The sequence below is a fragment of the Triticum urartu genome, chromosome 2A (genome assembly GCF_056163025.1).
Source record: "Triticum urartu cultivar PI428250 chromosome 2A, HENAU_Tu73, whole genome shotgun sequence".
Lineage (NCBI taxonomy): Eukaryota > Viridiplantae > Streptophyta > Magnoliopsida > Poales > Poaceae > Triticum > Triticum urartu.
The window spans coordinates 130408621-130419434 of NC_141874.1; positions in this window are offsets into that span (position 1 = coordinate 130408621).

The window sequence follows — 10814 nt, forward strand, 5'->3', positions numbered from 1 at the left end:
ATATCGTATGCACATTGATCCAAATGATGCCAAATTACAAAGATCTCAAGCCAGCGGAAGTCATTGGAAGAATTGTTGCTCATGAGATGTCACTCAAGGATAAGGAGGAGCTACATAACAAGTCAAGTGGTGCTTACAAAGCCTCATGTGAAGCTCCCACATCATCAAGTGAGAAACAAACCTTCAATGAAGAATTGAGCCTAATGGTGAAGAACTTCAACAAGTTCTAGAAGAATAGAAGCAAAGAGAGAAGTTCCAAGTCAAGGCCCTATAATGACAAAAGATCTTCTAGTCGAGAGCAAAACTGCTACAATTGTGGAAGACCCGAACACTACTCCAATGAGTGTACGGCTCCCCACAAGAGAAGAGAAGATTCTCCCAAAAGAAGAAGTAGAAGAGAAGAATCACCATCAAGGGAGAGAAGGAGTAGGGATGATCGATATGAATGAAGACCCTCTCGGAGAAGCAAGGATTCGGAAAGGAAGGACAAGTCATCAAGGAGCTACACAAAACGAAGACATCAAGCTCATGTTGGTGAATGGGTATCCGGCTCCGACTCCGACAATGACTCCGAGAGAAGCTATCACTCCGACTCCGAATATACTCAAGATGAAGGTGTTGCCGGACTAGCACTTGTGTCAACCAACTCCTACGACATATTTCATTCACCAAATGAAGGAATTGGAAGATGCTTCATGGCCAAAGGTCCAAAGGTATCACACCCCGAGTATGTTGATTTCAATAGTGATGAAGATGACTTGTTAGGTGATGATGATTTACTTGTTGACAACTATAGTGATGAATACTATGATGAAACGTCAATTAATCATGCTAATCAAGATGAAACGAATGAAAATGATAAGGAGAAGATTGAGTCTCTAACTAAACAACTAAACACTCTTAAGTTAGCTCATGAAACTATCTTAGGAGATCATCGAGAACTTTTAAGGACTCATAAGAAATTACGTTTTGAGAAGATCAATCTTGAGCAAGAGCATGAGTTCTTAAAGGCAATCAATGATGATCTTCGCAAGAAAAGTTCTCCTTACATTGCTAAGTGTTTACTTTTATCCACTTACATGCCTCAAGTCAAGTCCAGTAACAAGAACAAGAAAGATTCTTCCTCTAGTAGTAACAATAATCATGCTAAATCCAATGTTGTTGCTTCTAGTAGTTCTCTTGATTCCACTAATGATTATCTTAGCCAAGTTACACTTGAGAAAGAAAATAGCTTATTGAAGGGAATCATAGAGAAAGGTGTTTACAAGAGCCTTGCCGGGAGTAAGCAATTCGAGGAAATTGTACGCAAGCAAGAAAGGCACCATAAGAATCAAGGTATTGGTTTTGAACGAAAGTTCAATGCCAATGGAGTTGAGTGGGAAGAAGATCAATACCCCAAGATGAAGTTTGTTCCTCAACAAGAGAAGTATGATCCTACTTCTTCCGAAGGGACACAAGCTCAAGATGATCTTCCACCACAAGACCACAAGCAGAAAGGCAAGGACAAGCTTCAAGAGGAAATTGATGCATTTGAAGAAGCTCCTAAGGCCTTGGTCAAGTGGGTTCCCAAGACTACATCAAGTTCCACTTCATCAAGTACAACTACAACTCCGAGGATTCCCATCAAGATGGTGTGGATCCCGAAGAAGAAGAACTAGAGAGTTCCTGAGGGTGACTCCACCAACATATTTCACTCTTATCATTTTGGCAAGAACGAGTGCAATCAACTTCCACATCTTGCACTAGTTCAAGGAGTCACAAACCCTCTTGTTGGTAAGACAAGGGACAAGGTAACCTAAAGATTTCATAGACATCATCTTGTGTGTGCATCACTCTATGCCTATGGATATCCTTGTTTGTTCCTTGTGGGACTATCCCGTATAGGTATTGAAAGTGCAACTCACTCCAAAGGATAGCTCCAAATGATCTACATCAACTTAGAGCATCCACATCTTCAACACCTACATGAAGTCATCATCGACAAACCCCAAGGTTAGTTCATCCCTCTTAGGGGGGGTCTCACATCTAGGGGGAGCTTTACTCTAAGAATTGAGCTAAAGCAACTCTAATGGTGTGAAAACAACAATGCTTTATGTAAAAGTGGTAACCCCACTTGTGCTTAAACGATGAGTATGACCTATGATCAAATGTTCTCATTTGACTCCTAAATCAATATACTCATATATAGATGACCTAGTCATCGCCAATTGCTTGATAGATGCTAGAATTGTTTGTGCATGCTTTGCCACATATTTCATTTGTCATTTTATTGTGTGAGCATGTTGGTTGCATAATTTACTCATTCGAGGACATCAACTTGTTGTTTTGATTGATTGGTTTCCTTTTCTTTTGGCCAAGTGGATGGACAAGAATGCCTAAGAACCTTCTCTAGCTATATATGCTTTTCTCGTCTCGAATTCTATTCATGCTGCATCACAAAGTTTGATCAAGTCAGATTCGAACCACTCTGTGTGAGGAGCACTCACAGTCCCCGATTCGTCATAGACTTAAACTTCCAAAACTTCTTTGTGTGTTTCAGTCTGACCAATTCATCCATTTTGGTCATACCGAGATCACTAAGTCGATCTAGGTTTTCAATCTCGGTGCAATCGATTCGAACTTTTCGGTCACACCGAGTTTCAGTAACTGCTTGCAGTTATGAATCTCGGTGCCACCGAGTTGTTCCACTCAGTCACATCGATAGGGTCAGGCTATATATATCCACAGGTCAAATTTTGGAAAACTTTCCGAACCTCGTCGCCCGTGCTTAGCCTGCTCTGCCTCCCTGGGTCTCCGGATCATCCTCCTCGTCGCCAGCCGCCTCTTGTCGCTGGTCTCCGCCGCCATCAACGGGATCATTTCCGCCGTTGCCGCCGTAGCAAGTTCATCGCCGAACTAGGGTATGGACATGAACTTTGTGTTGTTCTAACTCCGATTCCCCAGCACATTGCTTCGCCATGTATCTTGCCACGATTGAGATCATTCTATCCATCGAAAACACTCCGTAGTTTAGTCGTGAATTGAAAATTTAGGGTTAGGTTTCCGTCAAAACCATCTCGGACCGACCGAGTTGATGAAATCGGTTCCACCAATTTGGCTTAGGCCATTGCACATGTGACTCTCGGTCTGACCGAGAATTGCAAATCGGTCTGACCGAGTTCAGCACTTTGTGAAACTCTAGCAGTCTCGGTGCCACCGAACTATGACTCGGTCTGACCGAGTTCACTAGTTTAGGTTCCAAAAGCAGCTTCGGTATCACCGAGTTTGCAAATCTGTAGATCCAAAATGCTTTCTGTGGAAAACTAAAACTAAGTTTTTAATTCATTCTTTTGCAAAAACCTCTGTGCTTTGTGATGCTAATCCACTCTACCTCATCTATAATCTATTCACAGGGTCTGCTGTTAGTGTTTGCATCATGTCAGATCAGAGTGACAGTCAGAACAAGTCAGAGGAGCAGGTTCACTTGAGTGAGGGCACTAGTCCCTCTAGCAGCTCAGATGATGGCAGCAGGAGCACACCAAGCAATCTGCCAAAGGCTGCCACCAGGGCCAGCAAGAAAAGAACCTCAGAGTTAGAGGATGAGGACTATGTGGCTGAGGAAGAAGAAACCACCTCAAAGAGGAAAGTCCTGAAGAAGGAATATGGCACAGCTGCTGCCACCAAGCCAGGAATGAAGCAAAAGGTTCCTGCCAAGAGAGATCCAATGTCTAAAGCCAGAACATCCACTCAAGAGACTTTGGGATCTGCACCCAAAGAGCAGGTTGTGGCAGAAATAAAAGGAAGGAAAGGGTCAAAAAGACTAGTGCCAGAGTGCTTGGGAGATCTTCAATCATGAAAAAATCTGAAGAAGAGGAAGAGGAAGAGGATGCAGTACCAGTACCCAAAGCTCAAAAGCTTATGGGAGATGCCATAAGATCAGGGGCTGCTCCATATAAGCCCAAAGGAACTTCCAAGCCATCTGCTCCAAAACCCAAAACTGCACCAAAGAGGAGTACCAGGAACATTCCAGCTGCTGAGAAAAACAAGGCCCAGTGCCTGAAACTGTTGCTGAAGAAGAAGATGATGAGACACATGTTTTGAGGAAGTTAAAGCCAAAAAATCCAGATCATAATAATGCTCATCCTGTAGCAGAAAACATGAAGATCAGGAAGGACTCGGGATTGAGGCTATGGAGAGAGTCAGATCCATATGCCACCAGAAGGAGAACTGCTGTGGACTACAGGTTCCATACCAAAGAACAGCAGGATTTTTATGAGACAGTGTTGCTTGACAAGAAACCAATAGCATGTGACATGAGATGGGTCAACTGGGAGTACATCAAGGAGAATGAAGAACACTATCCAGGAGTATATGATAGTTTCAAGGCTTGTGGAGTTGATGAGTTTGTGGCTCAGAAGCTCACAAAGTGGAATGATGAGCTTATCATGCAGTTCTACTCCACAGCTCACTTCTACCTAGATGGCAAGATAGTCTGGATGTCTGAAGGCACTAGATACCAGTCAACAGTAGCAGAATGGGCTCAATTGATCAATGCTCCTGAGGAGAATGAAGATGACTTGGATGTCTATGCCAAGAAGAAGAAGGATCACAACTCCATGGCTAGCATGTACAAGGAAATTCCTGATGCGGATCTTGAGACTCACCAATTTGGATCAGTGAAACACCTGCTGTCAGGACTGCCTAGTATCAATTGGATCCTTAGGCACACTCTTCTGCCCATGTCTGGTGATCACAGAATGATCAGAGGCCAATCCATCAATCCGCTACATATATTTGATGTGCCACAAAAGTTCAAGGTCATGAGTCTTATAGTTGAAACTATCAAGAGGATAGCTGCTGACCAAAAGAGAAGCTATGGGTATGCACCACAGATCCAGGAGTTGATTAAATCCAAGATGGGCACTAGCACATACTTGTTGGACAAGGAGCACATGCCTATCTATCCGGATTTTGAGGACAACCAAGTGGTTATGAATGAGGATGAACCATCTTCTGTGCACGTTCAAGCAAAGAGGGAGAAGGCAAAGGCTGAGAAAGCTGCAAAGATGCCAACCATGGAAGAGGCATCTCAGTATCTTCTGAAGAGCAAGCAAGATCAGCTCGGCTACTTGATTGCATCCACTCTAAGGATTGAGAAAGGGCTAGCCACCCTAACTCAAAACCAGGAGAGCTTGGAGAGGATCGTGGAGCAGAAGTTCTATGACATGGATGTGAAGGTAACTGAGATCCAGTCTGTTGTGGAGCAACTTCAGGATGATATGCAGGAGAGGAAGGGCAATACAACCACTGATGCATTTGCCAGAGTGCCTAGAGCTCAGAGATCTGCTGCAGTGCCTGTTCCAGACACCAGAGCAACTTCAACTGCACCAGCTATAGCTTCAGTGCCACCAGCTCCAGCACCTACTCCATCAGCTCCATCTACATCGACTGAAGCCTTCGTTCTTGGAGTTATCCGGACACCACCACCTGAAGACCAAACCTGAGAGACGATTTAGTGCTATGCATTTTCTATGAACTTTTTGGTAACTTGTTGCCCAAGGGGGAGAAAAATGTATAGATCATAGGCTTCGAGAGAGAGTGTTGCTTTTTTATTCTCTTTTGCTTTGGTGGTTGAAATTTATTTTCTTGTTTGAGATACTTTCTGTCTGTGTCATACTTGGATGATCATGCGGGTTTCATCATATGCTACATTAATGCTTGTTGGATGACATTATCATTTTATCCCTATATGATCATTCACTTTGCTTGGTGATGAGTGCATGTATTTAATTATTATCATTTTGAGCGCTCCACCAAGATGTATGTGACATGGAAGAGTAACCCATGAGCCTAACTCTCTATGCATTTGCAGTCCAAAGCAAATCATAAACTATGCACAAATTTTGGGGGAGCTCTTGCTTTTCACATACTTCTCAAAGCGACAATGTTTTTCACTCTTATTATCATTCATCGAAGCTTTGATCTATATGTTGTCATCAATTACCAAAAAGGGGGAGATTGAAAGTGCAACTATCCCTGGGTGGTTTTGGTAATTCCTAACAACATATAGCTCATTGAGCTAATGCTATTCCAAGATTAATATTTCAGGAAAAGCTCAATGAATGGCATGGCATGGATGAGGAAAGTGGACCGCTCAAAATACTAAGGACAAAAATATTGGCTCAAGCTCAAAGCTCAAGAATCTACATTTTATATTTTAGTGATCCCAGATCACATTGAGTCTACAGGAAAAGCCAATACTATCAAGGAGGGATGAGGTTCTTGCTTCATAGTGCTTAGTGATATGCTCCAAAACCCTCAACTACATTCCCACATCCACATATGACCTAAACCAAAAGTTAAACTCGGCCCCACCGATTCTTTCTATCCGGCGCCACCGAGTTCAGATGTCATGGCCACTGCCACAAACCCTAGGCAAATCAGTCTCACCGATAGGGATCTCGGTCACACCGAGATGGGGTTGTAACCTCTCTATTTCCCTTCGTAACGTTTCGGTCCTACCGAGATGAGCGATCGGTCCCACCGAGATTGCAATGTAAACTCTTTGTTTCCCTTTTGTAACATTTCGGTCCCACCGAAAATGAGCAAATCCGTCCCACCAAGTTTACCTGACCAACTCTCTGGTTAGCTTATTACCAAAACCGGTCCCACCGAGTTTGTGTAATCGGTCACACCGAGATTACGTTATGCCCTAACCCTAACCATATCGGTCCTACCGAGTTGCATTTCAGTCCCACCGAAAATCCTAACGGTCACTAGGTTTGCTAAATTGGTCCGACCGAGTTTCTCAATTAGGTCTCACCGAGATTGGTAAATTGTGTGTAATAGTTAGTTTTTGTGTGGAGGCTATATATACCCCTCCACCCACTCTTCATTCGTGGGAGAGAGCCATCAGAACATACCTACACTTCCAATACACATTTTCTGAGAGAGAACCACCTACTCATGTCTTGAGGCCAAGATATTCCATTCCCACCATATGAATCTTGATCTCTAGGCTTCCCCAAGTTGCTTTCCACTCAAATCTTCTTTCCACCAAATCCAAATCCTGTGAGAGAGAGTTGAGTGTTGGGAGACTATCATTTGAAGCACAAGAGCAAGGAGTTCATCATCAACACACCATTTGTTACTTCTTGGAGAGTGGTGTCTCCTAGATTGGCTAGGTGTCACTTGGGAGCCTCTGACAATATTGTGGAGTTGAACCAAGGAGTTCGTAAGGGCAATGAGATCGCCTACTTCGTGAAGATCTACCGCTAGTGAGGCAAGTCCTTCGTGGGCGATGTCCATGGTGGGATAGACAAGGTTGCCTCTTCGTGGACCCTTCGTGGGTGGAGCCCTCCGTGGACTCGCGCAATAGTTACCCTTCGTGGGTTGAAGTCTCCATCAATGTGGATGTACGATAGCACCACCTATCGGAACCACGACAAAAACATCTGTGTCTCCAATTGCGTTTGAATTCTCCAAACCCTTCCCTTTACACTCTTGCAAGTTGCATGCTTTACTTTCCGCTGCTCATAGACTCTTTGCATGCTTGCTTGAATTGTGTTAAGATTTCTTGACTTGTGCTAAGATAGCTAAAATCTGCCAAAGACTAAAATTGGGAAAAGGATAGATTTTTAATTGGTCAAGTAGTCTAATCACCCCCCCCTCTAGACATACTTTCGATCCTACACTGTGATATCTCACCGGACCTCTCGTTGGGGCCAAACGAGAGAACTTTGATGTTTACTAGTTTGTTGGTCCCCTTTGCATTTTGTGCCAAGTTTTGACCTTTGATTTAGCTAATAAAATGCTAATGCATGTAACCAAAAATGTTGTGTAAGTCACCTTACGAAAACCAAATAATCCCAAAATACTTAGGCACAGTACATTAACTCCCTCCTCGTTTCTTATTTCGTGACATATCAACTAATGAGAGATGTGGGTCGTGCATGCTTTCAATGACTTGAGACTACCAAACATGACATGCAGTGGTTAGTTCATTGCATGCAATCCTATTAATTAGCAAAAAGACATTAATTTCTCTCGATTTCCCCTTCATCTTGGTCACGGTGCACAACCTAAGAGCATGGTTAATAGTATAGCCAGCTGCTGGCTATATGATGTTGCCATGTCATATAGAGCCATCACTTGTAGCCACTCATACAATAAGGTTATCTATAAGGCTGGCTATAAGAGTACTACTTTTTCTCATCTTCTATCTCTCTCTTTCTTCATATTTATTGTATCGGCCTAGGAATCCGCATATAGCTAGGCTCTTGCATGAGAGCCCACTCCTTTTTTTCACTTGCTCTAAGATGACTTATACACCTAGATGGAGGGAGTAGTCTCAAGTCATTAGATGCATACGCACCCCATGCCTCGTATTGGGTGATTTCTTTTTTTGTGGCAAAAAATAGGGAACGAGGTGGGTAGTTAATGCACCGCGCCTAAAAGTTTTTGGATTACTATTTCGTTTTCGTAACGTGACTAATGCACCAGTACGGAGGGAGTACAATAGTAGTCTTTGATTGCAATTTTTGTTGGGCCTTACAAAGCTGAGCGTTCGATGAGTACAGTAGTAGTCTGATTGATGAGACTTCAGATTTGAGCCATCTACCGGAAGGAATAAAACAATACACCATGTATTTATTTACAGAGGGAGTAGTACATTTTTTGTGACATGCATTACTAGATATTGCTAGTCAAATACTAAATCCAGATGGACGTGGTAGTACTACTAAATCCAGACGGTGGTGCTAGTACTACTAGTAGTACTGTACTACCCGTTGGTGAAATTATTACGTGTTGCTCCTCATAGTGAAGTGACAAGACCCTGCGCCGGAGATGACACCTGAGTATAGGCGCCGTGTTCGGCATACCATAGTCAGCCTCACCGTCTGCAGTCACTATCATCATGGCTGTAGAGCTAGCCTGCTTACAACTAGCCGTGTTTGACATAATTTCCAGTGCGTAGAGGCCCATGCATTGCACAGAACACCAAGATTGGGGGTGGACGGCGCTGGCAGCGGCCATTGCGCCAGATTTTTCCATGGCCTTCTAGATGTGATGGGGAGGAGATAAGGCTGATTGTGAGAGAAAATGAGTTGTTTGTAAATAGGGAACAAGTGCAGGCATCTTTTTGCTAAACTGGACAAGTTTGGTTTGTATGCGTAAGATCTAGATCCGATGGCTATTGGTGAAAGATGGCAGGCACAACATCATCACCAACTCAGGACCTCTTTGATTCGCAGGCACTACAAGAAATATGTCAACTTGTGACCACCACTATTGGTCGCTGAAAGGTCATAGTTTTTCATTGGCGACCTTTTTGTGACCAAAAACAAAAGATCAAAAGCTGGCGGTCATAAACTGAAATTAGTCACCTTCTTTGCAATATGTAAAAGGTCATTGGTTCCATGACCAAATTTTTGGTCACTAGCAACCTTCCCAGACCACGTAGGCATCCAGCGTGGCTGTCGGTGTTCTGGGAACGGGAATCCCCAGACTTGCCTGCCTGCGGCCCGCGGCATGGCTCAAAAGGGGGCCCAGCGCGGCCCATCTTCATCAACACAAACCCAAGACCCTCGCGAGGGGCCAAGCCTCGCGGGGCGGACGACATGGAGCTTCCTCAGGCATGGCCTCATCAGGCTGGCTCACGAGGAGGCGGAGAGATCAAGGCGGGGTACCTCACGAGGTGCCCGTGATGCAAGCCATGACGACCAAAGGCGCCAGGCGGGCGCCAGCCACGCAGTGTCCTCCTTTCCTCTTTGGTGCAAAGGGAGCAAGCGCAGGCGAGAGCATCAAGCAAAGGCACCCGTTTCGGTGCAACGAGACCAAGACCAGTCCAACGGCAGGGAGGAAGTCGTTGTGGAGCCCAAGCCAGCGTCATCACCAGAGCCTTTGGCAGGCGAGGACCAACTTTAGTCAGGATAAGTGTACCAGATGTTCCCCTTCAAAATGGCCAATTGTTGGCGCCCTTCCTGCTCGATATTTGGGAAGAGGCCCAGGGCCTTTGCCTATAAATAGGACTACCACCCATAGGGTAGAAGGGGGATGGGAGATCGGATCGGAATCAAAGAGAGAATCGAGGAGAGAGAGGGAGAAGGGTGACTGAACTCCTCCTAGCAGTTCATCCCCCCAGCCAAGAACAGACCCTCGCGAGGCTGTTCTTCCTTGTATTGGTCATCATCATCAGCCCAAGAGGCAATCCACCACACAACACACTGGAGTAGGGTATTACACCACAACGGTGTTCCAAACCAGTATAAACCCTGTGTCTCTTGTGGTGTTCTTTCCATAGCTTAGATCTTAGCGAGGCGGAGGGGTGCAGGTAGGTAGAAGGAGAAATCTCTGCGCGCGCCCCAGTGTTCGAACCCTAAGGGTCTGGCGGAACCCGAAATCCGACATTTGGCGCGCCAGGTAGGGGTGCGTCAGAATTCGTATTCCACCACCCCATTCTCCTCCGACCATCGCGTCCATGTCTGACGCTCGTCGGGCCCGACCCAGCGCCGGGCCGCTCTCGCTTCCCGCGTCGCCCAGACGGCTCCTGTCGGCGGGCGTCCTCGCTGTTCCCCGTCACCTGCCGTCAACGCCGCCACCGGCCCGGCGAGGGACGAGCAACAAGCATCATCTCAGCATCCGTCCGTGTGGCAAGACGGCCGCACCGCTACTCCCTCGCTCATCCCAGCTGGTTCTTCGCCCCGCGCGCTCCGCGCACCCATGGAGGCTCGAGCTGTGCTCATCGCGGCAAACGAGCTCCTGCGCTACCGTCTCGTCGGTGATGTCTACGAAGAATGGCTCGACCGCGTCGCCGAGCTCGTCCGCGCCGCAGG